We start from the raw sequence: 16,597 nt of genomic DNA on the forward strand, positions 1-16,597 counted from the left end.
GTCCCGGGTTCAAATCCCGGACGAGCCAACGCGTTTTGTGCAAACTGATCGCACGTCAGTGGCTGAGTCAGCGCAAAAAGCTCGCCGTCAATATCAAACGAATTTCTTATTCGACGTGAGCAATTGACACTCTGGTCCGACGCGTGAAGGCGATTACGAAGGTTTCGGGTACAGGTGGTAGCAGATGCATGTTAGTAAGTCTTGCTTAAAGTGATGAAAAAGTGTTTCCGCCCGGGATCGAACCGGGGACCTTCTGCGTGTTAGGCAGACGTGATAACCGCTACACCACGGAAACTGCTTGTGTGCACCGTACTGCACAGACAACTTGTAGTGATGTTGCCATCGTAACTAAAAAATTCAATAAATGTGGTACTTGCAAAACGAAGGGACGTGCGGCAGATCCACACACGAAGTGGCTCATTGGAGGACAATACGACATAGGCAGGAAAATACTGTTCCCGCCCGGGATCGAACCGGGGACCTTCTGCGTGTGAAGCAGACGTGATAACCGCTACACTACGGAAACGACGGACACGACGAGTCCATCCTTTTTCACTCAAACTTGCCTCAGCCTTTCTATCGTCGGCGAATGCACACACGACAGATCTTTTGTCAGCCTGGAACCCATCACAGCCGAGGGCTCAAGAAGTCTTCGGGGTGCTCGAGAGGGTGTCTGCCGTAGCACCCCTAACGAGATAGCGGCGTTTCGCGCAGTCGTTATTGCGAGTCATATCAGCAAAGCAATCACTTTCTCAGCAGCAAGCAGTGCGAGCCCAGCGGCAGCCCTACATGAAGGTACCGACAGCCCAGGAAGGCCGCCCCCATCCCGCCAGCGTACACGAGACTTCCAGGGCACCCTGGACGACATCGAGGGATTGGAATAATTGGCAATCACCGTGTCACAGCGCTCGTTGGTCTAGGGGTATGATTCCTGCTTAGGGTGCAGGAGGTCCCGCGTTCAAATCCCGGACGAGCCCTAGCGTTTTGTGCAAACTGATCGCACGTCAGTGGCTGAGTCAGCGCAAAAAGCTCGCCGTCAATATCAAATGAACTTCTTATTCGATGTGAGCAATTGACACTCTGGTCCGACGCGTTAAAAAAAAAAATAAAAAAAAAAGTGGCTAGGGTACCTGGCTCTCACCCAGGAGGCGCGGGTTCGATTCCCGGTACCGGAAATGCGCATTTTGTTGCTCCTCTTATGCGACTTGGCCCGACTTAGCTCGACTGACGCTACGCTGACGCTTGCAGAAAACTACGTTAAGTACGATTCGTGGTAACAAGTGACGGCGAGAGCGATGCGACACCTGTCCACCTCTTATCGAGGCACCTAACTGTGGTCAACAAAGCTGGAGGACTGCAAGACATTGCCACGGGGGTTGAATGCAGCTAACCACACTGCTTAGTGTCCTAACAGTGGAGACAGGTTCAAAAAAAAAAAAAAAAAAAATGGGTATAATTCCTGCTTAGGGTGCAGGAGGTCCCGGGTTCAAATCCCGGACGAGCCAACGCGTTTTGTGCAAACTGATCGCACGTCAGTGGCTGAGTCAGCGCAAAAAGCTCGCCGTCAATATCAAACGAATTTCTTATTCGACGTGAGCAATTGACACTCTGGTCCGACGCGTGAAGGCGATTACGAAGGTTTCGGGTACAGGTGGTAGCAGATGCATGTTAGTAAGTCTTGCTTAAAGTGATGAAAAAGTGTTTCCGCCCGGGATCGAACCGGGGACCTTCTGCGTGTTAGGCAGACGTGATAACCGCTACACCACGGAAACTGCTTGTGTGCACCGTACTGCACAGACAACTTGTAGTGATGTTGCCATCGTAACTAAAAAATTCAATAAATGTGGTACTTGCAAAACGAAGGGACGTGCGGCAGATCCACACACGAAGTGGCTCATTGGAGGACAATACGACATAGGCAGGAAAATACTGTTCCCGCCCCGGGATCGAACCGGGGACCTTCTGCGTGTGAAGCAGACGTGATAACCGCTACACTACGGAAACGACGGACACGACGAGTCCATCCTTTTTCACTCAAACTTGCCTCAGCCTTTCTATCGTCGGCGAATGCACACACGACAGATCTTTTGTCAGCCTGGAACCCATCACAGCCGAGGGCTCAAGAAGTCTTCGGGGTGCTCGAGAGGGTGTCTGCCGTAGCACCCCTAACGAGATAGCGGCGTTTCGCGCAGTCGTTATTGCGAGTCATATCAGCAAAGCAATCACTTTCTCAGCAGCAAGCAGTGCGAGCCCAGCGGCAGCTCTACATGAAGGTACCGACAGCCCAGGAAGGCCGCCCCCATCCCGCCAGCGTACACGAGACTTCCAGGGCACCCTGGACGACATCGAGGGATTGGAATAATTGGCAATCACCGTGTCACAGCGCTCGTTGGTGTAGGGGTATGATTCCTGCTTAGGGTGCAGGAGGTCCCGGGTTCAAATCCCGGACGAGCCCTAGCGTTTTGTGCAAACTGATCGCACGTCAGTGGCTGAGTCAGCGCAAAAAGCTCGCCGTCAATATCAAACGAATTTCTTATTCGACGTGAGCAATTGACACTCTGGTCCGACGCGTGAAGGCGATTACGAAGGTTTCGGGTACAGGTGGTAGCAGATGCATGTTAGTAAGTCTTGCTTAAAGTGATGAAAAAGTGTTTCCGCCCGGGATCGAACAGGGGACCTTCTGCGTGTTAGGCAGACGTGATAACCGCTACACCACGGAAACTGCTTGTGTGCACCGTACTGCACAGACAACTTGTAGTGATGTTGCCATCGTAACTAAAAAATTCAATAAATGTGGTACTTGCAAAACGAAGGGACGTGCGGCAGATCCACACACGAAGTGGCTCATTGGAGGACAATACGACATAGGCAGGAAAATACTGTTCCCGCCCGGGATCGAACCGGGGACCTTCTGCGTGTGAAGCAGACGTGATAACCGCTACACTACGGAAACGACGGACACGACGAGTCCATCCTTTTTCACTCAAACTTGCCTCAGCCTTTCTATCGTCGGCGAATGCACACACGACAGATCTTTTGTCAGCCTGGAACCCATCACAGCCGAGGGCTCAAGAAGTCTTCGGGGTGCTCGAGAGGGTGTCTGCCGTAGCACCCCTAACGAGATAGCGGCGTTTCGCGCAGTCGTTATTGCGAGTCATATCAGCAAAGCAATCACTTTCTCAGCAGCAAGCAGTGCGAGCCCAGCGGCAGCTCTACATGAAGGTACCGACAGCCCAGGAAGGCCGCCCCCATCCCGCCAGCGTACACGAGACTTCCAGGGCACCCTGGACGACATCGAGGGATTGGAATAATTGGCAATCACCGTGTCACAGCGCTCGTTGGTCTAGGGGTATGATTCCTGCTTAGGGTGCAGGAGGTCCCGGGTTCAAATCCCGGACGAGCCCTAGCGTTTTGTGCAAACTGATCGCACGTCAGTGGCTGAGTCAGCGCAAAAAGCTCGCCGTCAATATCAAATGAACTTCTTATTCGATGTGAGCAATTGGACACTCTGGTCCGACGCGTTAAAAAAAAAAATAAAAAAAAAAAGTGGCTAGGGTACCTGGCTCTCACCCAGGAGGCGCGGGTTCGATTCCCGGTACCGGAAATGCGCATTTTGTTGCTCCTCTTATGCGACTTGGCCCGACTTAGCTCGACTGACGCTACGCTGACGCTTGCAGAAAACTACGTTAAGTACGATTCGTGGGTAACAAGTGACGGCGAGAGCGATGCGACACCTGTCCACCTCTTATCGAGGCACCTAACTGTGGTCAACAAAGCTGGAGGACTGCAAGACATTGCCACGGGGGTTGAATGCAGCTAACCACACTGCTTAGTGTCCTAACAGTGGAGACAGGTTCAAAAAAAAAAAAAAAAAAAATGGGGTATAATTCCTGCTTAGGGTGCAGGAGGTCCCGGGTTCAAATCCCGGACGAGCCAACGCGTTTTGTGCAAACTGATCGCACGTCAGTGGCTGAGTCAGCGCAAAAAGCTCGCCGTCAATATCAAACGAATTTCTTATTCGACGTGAGCAATTGACACTCTGGTCCGACGCGTGAAGGCGATTACGAAGGTTTCGGGTACAGGTGGTAGCAGATGCATGTTAGTAAGTCTTGCTTAAAGTGATGAAAAAGTGTTTCCGCCCGGGATCGAACAGGGGACCTTCTGCGTGTTAGGCAGACGTGATAACCGCTACACCACGGAAACTGCTTGTGTGCACCGTACTGCACAGACAACTTGTAGTGATGTTGCCATCGTAACTAAAAAATTCAATAAATGTGGTACTTGCAAAACGAAGGGACGTGCGGCAGATCCACACACGAAGTGGCTCATTGGAGGACAATACGACATAGGCAGGAAAATACTGTTCCCGCCCGGGATCGAACCGGGGACCTTCTGCGTGTGAAGCAGACGTGATAACCGCTACACTACGGAAACGACGGACACGACGAGTCCATCCTTTTTCACTCAAACTTGCCTCAGCCTTTCTATCGTCGGCGAATGCACACACGACAGATCTTTTGTCAGCCTGGAACCCATCACAGCCGAGGGCTCAAGAAGTCTTCGGGGTGCTCGAGAGGGTGTCTGCCGTAGCACCCCTAACGAGATAGCGGCGTTTCGCGCAGTCGTTATTGCGAGTCATATCAGCAAAGCAATCACTTTCTCAGCAGCAAGCAGTGCGAGCCCAGCGGCAGCTCTACATGAAGGTACCGACAGCCCAGGAAGGCCGCCCCCATCCCGCCAGCGTACACGAGACTTCCAGGGCACCCTGGACGACATCGAGGGATTGGAATAATTGGCAATCACCGTGTCACAGCGCTCGTTGGTCTAGGGGTATGATTCCTGCTTAGGGTGCAGGAGGTCCCGCGTTCAAATCCCGGACGAGCCCTAGCGTTTTGTGCAAACTGATCGCACGTCAGTGGCTGAGTCAGCGCAAAAAGCTCGCCGTCAATATCAAATGAACTTCTTATTCGATGTGAGCAATTGACACTCTGGTCCGACGCGTTAAAAAAAAAAATAAAAAAAAAAGTGGCTAGGGTACCTGGCTCTCACCCAGGAGGCGCGGGTTCGATTCCCGGTACCGGAAATGCGCATTTTGTTGCTCCTCTTATGCGACTTGGCCCGACTTAGCTCGACTGACGCTACGCTGACGCTTGCAGAAAACTACGTTAAGTACGATTCGTGGTAACAAGTGACGGCGAGAGCGATGCGACACCTGTCCACCTCTTATCGAGGCACCTAACTGTGGTCAACAAAGCTGGAGGACTGCAAGACATTGCCACGGGGGTTGAATGCAGCTAACCACACTGCTTAGTGTCCTAACAGTGGAGACAGGTTCAAAAAAAAAAAAAAAAAAAATGGGTATAATTCCTGCTTAGGGTGCAGGAGGTCCCGGGTTCAAATCCCGGACGAGCCAACGCGTTTTGTGCAAACTGATCGCACGTCAGTGGCTGAGTCAGCGCAAAAAGCTCGCCGTCAATATCAAACGAATTTCTTATTCGACGTGAGCAATTGACACTCTGGTCCGACGCGTGAAGGCGATTACGAAGGTTTCGGGTACAGGTGGTAGCAGATGCATGTTAGTAAGTCTTGCTTAAAGTGATGAAAAAGTGTTTCCGCCCGGGATCGAACCGGGGACCTTCTGCGTGTTAGGCAGACGTGATAACCGCTACACCACGGAAACTGCTTGTGTGCACCGTACTGCACAGACAACTTGTAGTGATGTTGCCATCGTAACTAAAAAATTCAATAAATGTGGTACTTGCAAAACGAAGGGACGTGCGGCAGATCCACACACGAAGTGGCTCATTGGAGGACAATACGACATAGGCAGGAAAATACTGTTCCCGCCCGGGATCGAACCGGGGACCTTCTGCGTGTGAAGCAGACGTGATAACCGCTACACTACGGAAACGACGGACACGACGAGTCCATCCTTTTTCACTCAAACTTGCCTCAGCCTTTCTATCGTCGGCGAATGCACACACGACAGATCTTTTGTCAGCCTGGAACCCATCACAGCCGAGGGCTCAAGAAGTCTTCGGGGTGCTCGAGAGGGTGTCTGCCGTAGCACCCCTAACGAGATAGCGGCGTTTCGCGCAGTCGTTATTGCGAGTCATATCAGCAAAGCAATCACTTTCTCAGCAGCAAGCAGTGCGAGCCCAGCGGCAGCTCTACATGAAGGTACCGACAGCCCAGGAAGGCCGCCCCCATCCCGCCAGCGTACACGAGACTTCCAGGGCACCCTGGACGACATCGAGGGATTGGAATAATTGGCAATCACCGTGTCACAGCGCTCGTTGGTGTAGGGGTATGATTCCTGCTTAGGGTGCAGGAGGTCCCGGGTTCAAATCCCGGACGAGCCCTAGCGTTTTGTGCAAACTGATCGCACGTCAGTGGCTGAGTCAGCGCAAAAAGCTCGCCGTCAATATCAAACGAATTTCTTATTCGACGTGAGCAATTGACACTCTGGTCCGACGCGTGAAGGCGATTACGAAGGTTTCGGGTACAGGTGGTAGCAGATGCATGTTAGTAAGTCTTGCTTAAAGTGATGAAAAAGTGTTTCCGCCCGGGATCGAACAGGGGACCTTCTGCGTGTTAGGCAGACGTGATAACCGCTACACCACGGAAACTGCTTGTGTGCACCGTACTGCACAGACAACTTGTAGTGATGTTGCCATCGTAACTAAAAAATTCAATAAATGTGGTACTTGCAAAACGAAGGGACGTGCGGCAGATCCACACACGAAGTGGCTCATTGGAGGACAATACGACATAGGCAGGAAAATACTGTTCCCGCCCGGGATCGAACCGGGGACCTTCTGCGTGTGAAGCAGACGTGATAACCGCTACACTACGGAAACGACGGACACGACGAGTCCATCCTTTTTCACTCAAACTTGCCTCAGCCTTTCTATCGTCGGCGAATGCACACACGACAGATCTTTTGTCAGCCTGGAACCCATCACAGCCGAGGGCTCAAGAAGTCTTCGGGGTGCTCGAGAGGGTGTCTGCCGTAGCACCCCTAACGAGATAGCGGCGTTTCGCGCAGTCGTTATTGCGAGTCATATCAGCAAAGCAATCACTTTCTCAGCAGCAAGCAGTGCGAGCCCAGCGGCAGCTCTACATGAAGGTACCGACAGCCCAGGAAGGCCGCCCCCATCCCGCCAGCGTACACGAGACTTCCAGGGCACCCTGGACGACATCGAGGGATTGGAATAATTGGCAATCACCGTGTCACAGCGCTCGTTGGTCTAGGGGTATGATTCCTGCTTAGGGTGCAGGAGGTCCCGGGTTCAAATCCCGGACGAGCCCTAGCGTTTTGTGCAAACTGATCGCACGTCAGTGGCTGAGTCAGCGCAAAAAGCTCGCCGTCAATATCAAATGAACTTCTTATTCGATGTGAGCAATTGACACTCTGGTCCGACGCGTTAAAAAAAAAAATAAAAAAAAAAGTGGCTAGGGTACCTGGCTCTCACCCAGGAGGCGCGGGTTCGATTCCCGGTACCGGAAATGCGCATTTTGTTGCTCCTCTTATGCGACTTGGCCCGACTTAGCTCGACTGACGCTACGCTGACGCTTGCAGAAAACTACGTTAAGTACGATTCGTGGTAACAAGTGACGGCGAGAGCGATGCGACACCTGTCCACCTCTTATCGAGGCACCTAACTGTGGTCAACAAAGCTGGAGGACTGCAAGACATTGCCACGGGGGTTGAATGCAGCTAACCACACTGCTTAGTGTCCTAACAGTGGAGACAGGTTCAAAAAAAAAAAAAAAAAAAATGGGTATAATTCCTGCTTAGGGTGCAGGAGGTCCCGGGTTCAAATCCCGGACGAGCCAACGCGTTTTGTGCAAACTGATCGCACGTCAGTGGCTGAGTCAGCGCAAAAAGCTCGCCGTCAATATCAAACGAATTTCTTATTCGACGTGAGCAATTGACACTCTGGTCCGACGCGTGAAGGCGATTACGAAGGTTTCGGGTACAGGTGGTAGCAGATGCATGTTAGTAAGTCTTGCTTAAAGTGATGAAAAAGTGTTTCCGCCCGGGATCGAACCGGGGACCTTCTGCGTGTTAGGCAGACGTGATAACCGCTACACCACGGAAACTGCTTGTGTGCACCGTACTGCACAGACAACTTGTAGTGATGTTGCCATCGTAACTAAAAAATTCAATAAATGTGGTACTTGCAAAACGAAGGGACGTGCGGCAGATCCACACACGAAGTGGCTCATTGGAGGACAATACGACATAGGCAGGAAAATACTGTTCCCGCCCGGGATCGAACCGGGGACCTTCTGCGTGTGAAGCAGACGTGATAACCGCTACACTACGGAAACGACGGACACGACGAGTCCATCCTTTTTCACTCAAACTTGCCTCAGCCTTTCTATCGTCGGCGAATGCACACACGACAGATCTTTTGTCAGCCTGGAACCCATCACAGCCGAGGGCTCAAGAAGTCTTCGGGGTGCTCGAGAGGGTGTCTGCCGTAGCACCCCTAACGAGATAGCGGCGTTTCGCGCAGTCGTTATTGCGAGTCATATCAGCAAAGCAATCACTTTCTCAGCAGCAAGCAGTGCGAGCCCAGCGGCAGCTCTACATGAAGGTACCGACAGCCCAGGAAGGCCGCCCCCATCCCGCCAGCGTACACGAGACTTCCAGGGCACCCTGGACGACATCGAGGGATTGGAATAATTGGCAATCACCGTGTCACAGCGCTCGTTGGTGTAGGGGTATGATTCCTGCTTAGGGTGCAGGAGGTCCCGGGTTCAAATCCCGGACGAGCCCTAGCGTTTTGTGCAAACTGATCGCACGTCAGTGGCTGAGTCAGCGCAAAAAGCTCGCCGTCAATATCAAATGAATTTCTTATTCGACGTGAGCAATTGACACTCTGGTCCGACGCGTGAAGGCGATTACGAAGGTTTCGGGTACAGGTGGTAGCAGATGCATGTTAGTAAGTCTTGCTTAAAGTGATGAAAAAGTGTTTCCGCCCGGGATCGAACAGGGGACCTTCTGCGTGTTAGGCAGACGTGATAACCGCTACACCACGGAAACTGCTTGTGTGCACCGTACTGCACAGACAACTTGTAGTGATGTTGCCATCGTAACTAAAAAATTCAATAAATGTGGTACTTGCAAAACGAAGGGACGTGCGGCAGATCCACACACGAAGTGGCTCATTGGAGGACAATACGACATAGGCAGGAAAATACTGTTCCCGCCCGGGATCGAACCGGGGACCTTCTGCGTGTGAAGCAGACGTGATAACCGCTACACTACGGAAACGACGGACACGACGAGTCCATCCTTTTTCACTCAAACTTGCCTCAGCCTTTCTATCGTCGGCGAATGCACACACGACAGATCTTTTGTCAGCCTGGAACCCATCACAGCCGAGGGCTCAAGAAGTCTTCGGGGTGCTCGAGAGGGTGTCTGCCGTAGCACCCCTAACGAGATAGCGGCGTTTCGCGCAGTCGTTATTGCGAGTCATATCAGCAAAGCAATCACTTTCTCAGCAGCAAGCAGTGCGAGCCCAGCGGCAGCTCTACATGAAGGTACCGACAGCCCAGGAAGGCCGCCCCCATCCCGCCAGCGTACACGAGACTTCCAGGGCACCCTGGACGACATCGAGGGATTGGAATAATTGGCAATCACCGTGTCACAGCGCTCGTTGGTCTAGGGGTATGATTCCTGCTTAGGGTGCAGGAGGTCCCGGGTTCAAATCCCGGACGAGCCCTAGCGTTTTGTGCAAACTGATCGCACGTCAGTGGCTGAGTCAGCGCAAAAAGCTCGCCGTCAATATCAAATGAACTTCTTATTCGATGTGAGCAATTGACACTCTGGTCCGACGCGTTAAAAAAAAAAATAAAAAAAAAAAGTGGCTAGGGTACCTGGCTCTCACCCAGGAGGCGCGGGTTCGATTCCCGGTACCGGAAATGCGCATTTTGTTGCTCCTCTTATGCGACTTGGCCCGACTTAGCTCGACTGACGCTACGCTGACGCTTGCAGAAAACTACGTTAAGTACGATTCGTGGTAACAAGTGACGGCGAGAGCGATGCGACACCTGTCCACCTCTTATCGAGGCACCTAACTGTGGTCAACAAAGCTGGAGGACTGCAAGACATTGCCACGGGGGTTGAATGCAGCTAACCACACTGCTTAGTGTCCTAACAGTGGAGACAGGTTCAAAAAAAAAAAAAAAAAAAATGGGTATAATTCCTGCTTAGGGTGCAGGAGGTCCCGGGTTCAAATCCCGGACGAGCCAACGCGTTTTGTGCAAACTGATCGCACGTCAGTGGCTGAGTCAGCGCAAAAAGCTCGCCGTCAATATCAAACGAATTTCTTATTCGACGTGAGCAATTGACACTCTGGTCCGACGCGTGAAGGCGATTACGAAGGTTTCGGGTACAGGTGGTAGCAGATGCATGTTAGTAAGTCTTGCTTAAAGTGATGAAAAAGTGTTTCCGCCCGGGATCGAACAGGGGACCTTCTGCGTGTTAGGCAGACGTGATAACCGCTACACCACGGAAACTGCTTGTGTGCACCGTACTGCACAGACAACTTGTAGTGATGTTGCCATCGTAACTAAAAAATTCAATAAATGTGGTACTTGCAAAACGAAGGGACGTGCGGCAGATCCACACACGAAGTGGCTCATTGGAGGACAATACGACATAGGCAGGAAAATACTGTTCCCGCCCGGGATCGAACCGGGGACCTTCTGCGTGTGAAGCAGACGTGATAACCGCTACACTACGGAAACGACGGACACGACGAGTCCATCCTTTTTCACTCAAACTTGCCTCAGCCTTTCTATCGTCGGCGAATGCACACACGACAGATCTTTTGTCAGCCTGGAACCCATCACAGCCGAGGGCTCAAGAAGTCTTCGGGGTGCTCGAGAGGGTGTCTGCCGTAGCACCCCTAACGAGATAGCGGCGTTTCGCGCAGTCGTTATTGCGAGTCATATCAGCAAAGCAATCACTTTCTCAGCAGCAAGCAGTGCGAGCCCAGCGGCAGCTCTACATGAAGGTACCGACAGCCCAGGAAGGCCGCCCCCATCCCGCCAGCGTACACGAGACTTCCAGGGCACCCTGGACGACATCGAGGGATTGGAATAATTGGCAATCACCGTGTCACAGCGCTCGTTGGTCTAGGGGTATGATTCCTGCTTAGGGTGCAGGAGGTCCCGCGTTCAAATCCCGGACGAGCCCTAGCGTTTTGTGCAAACTGATCGCACGTCAGTGGCTGAGTCAGCGCAAAAAGCTCGCCGTCAATATCAAATGAACTTCTTATTCGATGTGAGCAATTGACACTCTGGTCCGACGCGTTAAAAAAAAAAATAAAAAAAAAAGTGGCTAGGGTACCTGGCTCTCACCCAGGAGGCGCGGGTTCGATTCCCGGTACCGGAAATGCGCATTTTGTTGCTCCTCTTATGCGACTTGGCCCGACTTAGCTCGACTGACGCTACGCTGACGCTTGCAGAAAACTACGTTAAGTACGATTCGTGGTAACAAGTGACGGCGAGAGCGATGCGACACCTGTCCACCTCTTATCGAGGCACCTAACTGTGGTCAACAAAGCTGGAGGACTGCAAGACATTGCCACGGGGGTTGAATGCAGCTAACCACACTGCTTAGTGTCCTAACAGTGGAGACAGGTTCAAAAAAAAAAAAAAAAAAAAATGGGTATAATTCCTGCTTAGGGTGCAGGAGGTCCCGGGTTCAAATCCCGGACGAGCCAACGCGTTTTGTGCAAACTGATCGCACGTCAGTGGCTGAGTCAGCGCAAAAAGCTCGCCGTCAATATCAAACGAATTTCTTATTCGACGTGAGCAATTGACACTCTGGTCCGACGCGTGAAGGCGATTACGAAGGTTTCGGGTACAGGTGGTAGCAGATGCATGTTAGTAAGTCTTGCTTAAAGTGATGAAAAAGTGTTTCCGCCCGGGATCGAACCGGGGACCTTCTGCGTGTTAGGCAGACGTGATAACCGCTACACCACGGAAACTGCTTGTGTGCACCGTACTGCACAGACAACTTGTAGTGATGTTGCCATCGTAACTAAAAAATTCAATAAATGTGGTACTTGCAAAACGAAGGGACGTGCGGCAGATCCACACACGAAGTGGCTCATTGGAGGACAATACGACATAGGCAGGAAAATACTGTTCCCGCCCGGGATCGAACCGGGGACCTTCTGCGTGTGAAGCAGACGTGATAACCGCTACACTACGGAAACGACGGACACGACGAGTCCATCCTTTTTCACTCAAACTTGCCTCAGCCTTTCTATCGTCGGCGAATGCACACACGACAGATCTTTTGTCAGCCTGGAACCCATCACAGCCGAGGGCTCAAGAAGTCTTCGGGGTGCTCGAGAGGGTGTCTGCCGTAGCACCCCTAACGAGATAGCGGCGTTTCGCGCAGTCGTTATTGCGAGTCATATCAGCAAAGCAATCACTTTCTCAGCAGCAAGCAGTGCGAGCCCAGCGGCAGCTCTACATGAAGGTACCGACAGCCCAGGAAGGCCGCCCCCATCCCGCCAGCGTACACGAGACTTCCAGGGCACCCTGGACGACATCGAGGGATTGGAATAATTGGCAATCACCGTGTCACAGCGCTCGTTGGTGTAGGGGTATGATTCCTGCTTAGGGTGCAGGAGGTCCCGGGTTCAAATCCCGGACGAGCCCTAGCGTTTTGTGCAAACTGATCGCACGTCAGTGGCTGAGTCAGCGCAAAAAGCTCGCCGTCAATATCAAACGAATTTCTTATTCGACGTGAGCAATTGACACTCTGGTCCGACGCGTGAAGGCGATTACGAAGGTTTCGGGTACAGGTGGTAGCAGATGCATGTTAGTAAGTCTTGCTTAAAGTGATGAAAAAGTGTTTCCGCCCGGGATCGAACAGGGGACCTTCTGCGTGTTAGGCAGACGTGATAACCGCTACACCACGGAAACTGCTTGTGTGCACCGTACTGCACAGACAACTTGTAGTGATGTTGCCATCGTAACTAAAAAATTCAATAAATGTGGTACTTGCAAAACGAAGGGACGTGCGGCAGATCCACACACGAAGTGGCTCATTGGAGGACAATACGACATAGGCAGGAAAATACTGTTCCCGCCCGGGATCGAACCGGGGACCTTCTGCGTGTGAAGCAGACGTGATAACCGCTACACTACGGAAACGACGGACACGACGAGTCCATCCTTTTTCACTCAAACTTGCCTCAGCCTTTCTATCGTCGGCGAATGCACACACGACAGATCTTTTGTCAGCCTGGAACCCATCACAGCCGAGGGCTCAAGAAGTCTTCGGGGTGCTCGAGAGGGTGTCTGCCGTAGCACCCCTAACGAGATAGCGGCGTTTCGCGCAGTCGTTATTGCGAGTCATATCAGCAAAGCAATCACTTTCTCAGCAGCAAGCAGTGCGAGCCCAGCGGCAGCTCTACATGAAGGTACCGACAGCCCAGGAAGGCCGCCCCCATCCCGCCAGCGTACACGAGACTTCCAGGGCACCCTGGACGACATCGAGGGATTGGAATAATTGGCAATCACCGTGTCACAGCGCTCGTTGGTCTAGGGGTATGATTCCTGCTTAGGGTGCAGGAGGTCCCGGGTTCAAATCCCGGACGAGCCCTAGCGTTTTGTGCAAACTGATCGCACGTCAGTGGCTGAGTCAGCGCAAAAAGCTCGCCGTCAATATCAAATGAACTTCTTATTCGATGTGAGCAATTGACACTCTGGTCCGACGCGTTAAAAAAAAAAATAAAAAAAAAAGTGGCTAGGGTACCTGGCTCTCACCCAGGAGGCGCGGGTTCGATTCCCGGTACCGGAAATGCGCATTTTGTTGCTCCTCTTATGCGACTTGGCCCGACTTAGCTCGACTGACGCTACGCTGACGCTTGCAGAAAACTACGTTAAGTACGATTCGTGGTAACAAGTGACGGCGAGAGCGATGCGACACCTGTCCACCTCTTATCGAGGCACCTAACTGTGGTCAACAAAGCTGGAGGACTGCAAGACATTGCCACGGGGGTTGAATGCAGCTAACCACACTGCTTAGTGTCCTAACAGTGGAGACAGGTTCAAAAAAAAAAAAAAAAAAAATGGGTATAATTCCTGCTTAGGGTGCAGGAGGTCCCGGGTTCAAATCCCGGACGAGCCAACGCGTTTTGTGCAAACTGATCGCACGTCAGTGGCTGAGTCAGCGCAAAAAGCTCGCCGTCAATATCAAACGAATTTCTTATTCGACGTGAGCAATTGACACTCTGGTCCGACGCGTGAAGGCGATTACGAAGGTTTCGGGTACAGGTGGTAGCAGATGCATGTTAGTAAGTCTTGCTTAAAGTGATGAAAAAGTGTTTCCGCCCGGGATCGAACCGGGGACCTTCTGCGTGTTAGGCAGACGTGATAACCGCTACACCACGGAAACTGCTTGTGTGCACCGTACTGCACAGACAACTTGTAGTGATGTTGCCATCGTAACTAAAAAATTCAATAAATGTGGTACTTGCAAAACGAAGGGACGTGCGGCAGATCCACACACGAAGTGGCTCATTGGAGGACAATACGACATAGGCAGGAAAATACTGTTCCCGCCCGGGATCGAACCGGGGACCTTCTGCGTGTGAAGCAGACGTGATAACCGCTACACTACGGAAACGACGGACACGACGAGTCCATCCTTTTTCACTCAAACTTGCCTCAGCCTTTCTATCGTCGGCGAATGCACACACGACAGATCTTTTGTCAGCCTGGAACCCATCACAGCCGAGGGCTCAAGAAGTCTTCGGGGTGCTCGAGAGGGTGTCTGCCGTAGCACCCCTAACGAGATAGCGGCGTTTCGCGCAGTCGTTATTGCGAGTCATATCAGCAAAGCAATCACTTTCTCAGCAGCAAGCAGTGCGAGCCCAGCGGCAGCTCTACATGAAGGTACCGACAGCCCAGGAAGGCCGCCCCCATCCCGCCAGCGTACACGAGACTTCCAGGGCACCCTGGACGACATCGAGGGATTGGAATAATTGGCAATCACCGTGTCACAGCGCTCGTTGGTGTAGGGGTATGATTCCTGCTTAGGGTGCAGGAGGTCCCGGGTTCAAATCCCGGACGAGCCCTAGCGTTTTGTGCAAACTGATCGCACGTCAGTGGCTGAGTCAGCGCAAAAAGCTCGCCGTCAATATCAAACGAATTTCTTATTCGACGTGAGCAATTGACACTCTGGTCCGACGCGTGAAGGCGATTACGAAGGTTTCGGGTACAGGTGGTAGCAGATGCATGTTAGTAAGTCTTGCTTAAAGTGATGAAAAAGTGTTTCCGCCCGGGATCGAACAGGGGACCTTCTGCGTGTTAGGCAGACGTGATAACCGCTACACCACGGAAACTGCTTGTGTGCACCGTACTGCACAGACAACTTGTAGTGATGTTGCCATCGTAACTAAAAAATTCAATAAATGTGGTACTTGCAAAACGAAGGGACGTGCGGCAGATCCACACACGAAGTGGCTCATTGGAGGACAATACGACATAGGCAGGAAAATACTGTTCCCGCCCGGGATCGAACCGGGGACCTTCTGCGTGTGAAGCAGACGTGATAACCGCTACACTACGGAAACGACGGACACGACGAGTCCATCCTTTTTCACTCAAACTTGCCTCAGCCTTTCTATCGTCGGCGAATGCACACACGACAGATCTTTTGTCAGCCTGGAACCCATCACAGCCGAGGGCTCAAGAAGTCTTCGGGGTGCTCGAGAGGGTGTCTGCCGTAGCACCCCTAACGAGATAGCGGCGTTTCGCGCAGTCGTTATTGCGAGTCATATCAGCAAAGCAATCACTTTCTCAGCAGCAAGCAGTGCGAGCCCAGCGGCAGCTCTACATGAAGGTACCGACAGCCCAGGAAGGCCGCCCCCATCCCGCCAGCGTACACGAGACTTCCAGGGCACCCTGGACGACATCGAGGGATTGGAATAATTGGCAATCACCGTGTCACAGCGCTCGTTGGTCTAGGGGTATGATTCCTGCTTAGGGTGCAGGAGGTCCCGGGTTCAAATCCCGGACGAGCCCTAGCGTTTTGTGCAAACTGATCGCACGTCAGTGGCTGAGTCAGCGCAAAAAGCTCGCCGTCAATATCAAATGAACTTCTTATTCGATGTGAGCAATTGACACTCTGGTCCGACGCGTTAAAAAAAAAAATAAAAAAAAAAAGTGGCTAGGGTACCTGGCTCTCACCCAGGAGGCGCGGGTTCGATTCCCGGTACCGGAAATGCGCATTTTGTTGCTCCTCTTATGCGACTTGGCCCGACTTAGCTCGACTGACGCTACGCTGACGCTTGCAGAAAACTACGTTAAGTACGATTCGTGGTAACAAGTGACGGCGAGAGCGATGCGACACCTGTCCACCTCTTATCGAGGCACCTAACTGTGGTCAACAAAGCTGGAGGACTGCAAGACATTGCCACGGGGGTTGAATGCAGCTAACCACACTGCTTAGTGTCCTAACAGTGGAGACAGGTTCAAAAAAAAAAAAAAAAAAAATGGGTATAATTCCTGCTTAGGGTGCAGGAGGTCCCGGGTTCAAATCCCGGACGAGCCA

The 16,597-nt window shown here is 52.1% G+C and overlaps 31 non-coding genes across 31 annotated transcripts; 5 read left to right on the forward strand and 26 right to left on the reverse strand.

Annotated features, from left to right (window-relative positions):
- Window positions 1-222: 222 nt before the first annotated feature.
- Window positions 223-295, reverse strand: Trnav-aac. The gene has a single exon. It is a non-coding gene; the product is annotated as a tRNA-Val (tRNA).
- Window positions 296-453: 158 nt separating this feature from the next.
- On the reverse strand, window positions 454-526 carry Trnav-cac. The gene has a single exon. It is a non-coding gene; the product is annotated as a tRNA-Val (tRNA).
- A 1,173-nt stretch (window positions 527-1,699) lies between these two features.
- Window positions 1,700-1,772, reverse strand: Trnav-aac. Its single transcript has one exon. It is a non-coding gene; the product is annotated as a tRNA-Val (tRNA).
- Window positions 1,773-1,930: 158 nt separating this feature from the next.
- Trnav-cac lies at window positions 1,931-2,004 on the reverse strand. The gene has a single exon. It is a non-coding gene; the product is annotated as a tRNA-Val (tRNA).
- A 645-nt stretch (window positions 2,005-2,649) lies between these two features.
- On the reverse strand, window positions 2,650-2,722 carry Trnav-aac. Its single transcript has one exon. It is a non-coding gene; the product is annotated as a tRNA-Val (tRNA).
- Window positions 2,723-2,880: 158 nt separating this feature from the next.
- Window positions 2,881-2,953, reverse strand: Trnav-cac. Its single transcript has one exon. It is a non-coding gene; the product is annotated as a tRNA-Val (tRNA).
- A 379-nt stretch (window positions 2,954-3,332) lies between these two features.
- Window positions 3,333-3,406, forward strand: Trnap-agg. The gene has a single exon. It is a non-coding gene; the product is annotated as a tRNA-Pro (tRNA).
- Window positions 3,407-4,130: 724 nt separating this feature from the next.
- Trnav-aac lies at window positions 4,131-4,203 on the reverse strand. The gene has a single exon. It is a non-coding gene; the product is annotated as a tRNA-Val (tRNA).
- A 158-nt stretch (window positions 4,204-4,361) lies between these two features.
- On the reverse strand, window positions 4,362-4,434 carry Trnav-cac. The gene has a single exon. It is a non-coding gene; the product is annotated as a tRNA-Val (tRNA).
- Window positions 4,435-5,607: 1,173 nt separating this feature from the next.
- Trnav-aac lies at window positions 5,608-5,680 on the reverse strand. Its single transcript has one exon. It is a non-coding gene; the product is annotated as a tRNA-Val (tRNA).
- Window positions 5,681-5,838: 158 nt separating this feature from the next.
- On the reverse strand, window positions 5,839-5,911 carry Trnav-cac. Its single transcript has one exon. It is a non-coding gene; the product is annotated as a tRNA-Val (tRNA).
- A 645-nt stretch (window positions 5,912-6,556) lies between these two features.
- Trnav-aac lies at window positions 6,557-6,629 on the reverse strand. Its single transcript has one exon. It is a non-coding gene; the product is annotated as a tRNA-Val (tRNA).
- A 158-nt stretch (window positions 6,630-6,787) lies between these two features.
- On the reverse strand, window positions 6,788-6,860 carry Trnav-cac. Its single transcript has one exon. It is a non-coding gene; the product is annotated as a tRNA-Val (tRNA).
- A 379-nt stretch (window positions 6,861-7,239) lies between these two features.
- Trnap-agg lies at window positions 7,240-7,313 on the forward strand. Its single transcript has one exon. It is a non-coding gene; the product is annotated as a tRNA-Pro (tRNA).
- Window positions 7,314-8,033: 720 nt separating this feature from the next.
- Trnav-aac lies at window positions 8,034-8,106 on the reverse strand. The gene has a single exon. It is a non-coding gene; the product is annotated as a tRNA-Val (tRNA).
- A 158-nt stretch (window positions 8,107-8,264) lies between these two features.
- Window positions 8,265-8,337, reverse strand: Trnav-cac. Its single transcript has one exon. It is a non-coding gene; the product is annotated as a tRNA-Val (tRNA).
- Window positions 8,338-8,982: 645 nt separating this feature from the next.
- Trnav-aac lies at window positions 8,983-9,055 on the reverse strand. Its single transcript has one exon. It is a non-coding gene; the product is annotated as a tRNA-Val (tRNA).
- Window positions 9,056-9,213: 158 nt separating this feature from the next.
- Trnav-cac lies at window positions 9,214-9,286 on the reverse strand. The gene has a single exon. It is a non-coding gene; the product is annotated as a tRNA-Val (tRNA).
- A 379-nt stretch (window positions 9,287-9,665) lies between these two features.
- Trnap-agg lies at window positions 9,666-9,739 on the forward strand. The gene has a single exon. It is a non-coding gene; the product is annotated as a tRNA-Pro (tRNA).
- Window positions 9,740-10,460: 721 nt separating this feature from the next.
- On the reverse strand, window positions 10,461-10,533 carry Trnav-aac. Its single transcript has one exon. It is a non-coding gene; the product is annotated as a tRNA-Val (tRNA).
- Window positions 10,534-10,691: 158 nt separating this feature from the next.
- Window positions 10,692-10,764, reverse strand: Trnav-cac. Its single transcript has one exon. It is a non-coding gene; the product is annotated as a tRNA-Val (tRNA).
- A 1,174-nt stretch (window positions 10,765-11,938) lies between these two features.
- Trnav-aac lies at window positions 11,939-12,011 on the reverse strand. Its single transcript has one exon. It is a non-coding gene; the product is annotated as a tRNA-Val (tRNA).
- A 158-nt stretch (window positions 12,012-12,169) lies between these two features.
- Window positions 12,170-12,242, reverse strand: Trnav-cac. The gene has a single exon. It is a non-coding gene; the product is annotated as a tRNA-Val (tRNA).
- A 645-nt stretch (window positions 12,243-12,887) lies between these two features.
- Trnav-aac lies at window positions 12,888-12,960 on the reverse strand. The gene has a single exon. It is a non-coding gene; the product is annotated as a tRNA-Val (tRNA).
- Window positions 12,961-13,118: 158 nt separating this feature from the next.
- Trnav-cac lies at window positions 13,119-13,191 on the reverse strand. Its single transcript has one exon. It is a non-coding gene; the product is annotated as a tRNA-Val (tRNA).
- A 379-nt stretch (window positions 13,192-13,570) lies between these two features.
- Window positions 13,571-13,644, forward strand: Trnap-agg. Its single transcript has one exon. It is a non-coding gene; the product is annotated as a tRNA-Pro (tRNA).
- Window positions 13,645-14,364: 720 nt separating this feature from the next.
- Trnav-aac lies at window positions 14,365-14,437 on the reverse strand. The gene has a single exon. It is a non-coding gene; the product is annotated as a tRNA-Val (tRNA).
- Window positions 14,438-14,595: 158 nt separating this feature from the next.
- Window positions 14,596-14,668, reverse strand: Trnav-cac. Its single transcript has one exon. It is a non-coding gene; the product is annotated as a tRNA-Val (tRNA).
- A 645-nt stretch (window positions 14,669-15,313) lies between these two features.
- On the reverse strand, window positions 15,314-15,386 carry Trnav-aac. The gene has a single exon. It is a non-coding gene; the product is annotated as a tRNA-Val (tRNA).
- A 158-nt stretch (window positions 15,387-15,544) lies between these two features.
- On the reverse strand, window positions 15,545-15,617 carry Trnav-cac. The gene has a single exon. It is a non-coding gene; the product is annotated as a tRNA-Val (tRNA).
- Window positions 15,618-15,996: 379 nt separating this feature from the next.
- On the forward strand, window positions 15,997-16,070 carry Trnap-agg. The gene has a single exon. It is a non-coding gene; the product is annotated as a tRNA-Pro (tRNA).
- The last annotated feature ends 527 nt before the right edge of the window (window positions 16,071-16,597 follow it).

Source organism: Schistocerca piceifrons, unplaced genomic scaffold (assembly GCF_021461385.2).
Source record: "Schistocerca piceifrons isolate TAMUIC-IGC-003096 unplaced genomic scaffold, iqSchPice1.1 HiC_scaffold_776, whole genome shotgun sequence".
Classification (NCBI taxonomy): Eukaryota; Metazoa; Arthropoda; class Insecta; order Orthoptera; family Acrididae; genus Schistocerca; species Schistocerca piceifrons.